We start from the raw sequence: 1,289 nt of genomic DNA on the forward strand, positions 1-1,289 counted from the left end.
ACCACATACACAATATAATTCACTGTTTACTGTTCTCTTCACCACATACACAATATAATTCACTGTTTACTGTTCTCTTCACCACATACACAATATAATTCACTGTTTACTGTTCTCTTCACCACATACACAATATAATTCACTGTTTACTGTTCTCACCACATACACAATATAATTCACTGTTTACACCACATACACAATATAATTCACTGTTTACTGTTCTCTTCACCACATACACAATATAATTCACTGTTTACTGTTCTCTTCACCACATACACAATATAATTCACTGTTTACTGTTCTCTTCACCACATACACAATATAATTCACTGTTTACTGTTCTCTTCACCACATACACAATATAATTCACTGTTTACTGTTCTCTTCACCACATACACAATATAATTCACTGTTTACTGTTCTCTTCACCACATACACAATATAATTCACTGTTTAGTGTTCTCTTCACCACATACACAATATAATTCACTGTTTAGTGTTCTCTTTCACCACATACACAATATAATTCACTGTTTACTGTTCTCTTCACCACATACACAATATAATTCACTGTTTAGTGTTCTCTTTTACAACATACACAATATAATTCACTGTTTACTGTTCTCTTCACCACATACACAATATAATTCACTGTTTACTGTTCTCTTCACCACATACACAATATAATTCACTGTTTACTGTTCTCTTCACCACATACACAATATAATTCACTGTTTACTGTTCTCTTCACCACATACACAATATAATTCACTGTTTACTGTTCTCTTCACCACATACACAATATAATTCACTGTTTAGTGTTCTCTTCACCACATACACAATATAATTCACTGTTTACTGTTCTCTTCACCACATACACAATATAATTCACTGTTTACTGTTCTCTTCACCACATACACAATATAATTCACTGTTTACTGTTCTCTTCACCACATACACAATATAATTCACTGTTTACTGTTCTCTTCACCACATACACAATATAATTCACTGTTTACTGTTCTCTTCACCACATACACAATATAATTCACTGTTTAGTGTTCTCTTCACCACATACACAATATAATTCACTGTTTAGTGTTCTCTTCACCACATACACAATATAATTCACTGTTTAGTGTTCTCTTCACCACATACACAATATAATTCACTGTTTACTGTTCTCTTCACCACATACACAATATAATTCACTGTTTACTGTTCTCTTCACCACATACACAATATAATTCACTGTTTACTGTTCTCTTCACCACATACACAATATAATT

The sequence above is a fragment of the Tachypleus tridentatus genome, chromosome 3, assembly GCF_004210375.1.
Source record: "Tachypleus tridentatus isolate NWPU-2018 chromosome 3, ASM421037v1, whole genome shotgun sequence".
NCBI classification, from domain to species: domain Eukaryota; kingdom Metazoa; phylum Arthropoda; class Merostomata; order Xiphosura; family Limulidae; genus Tachypleus; species Tachypleus tridentatus.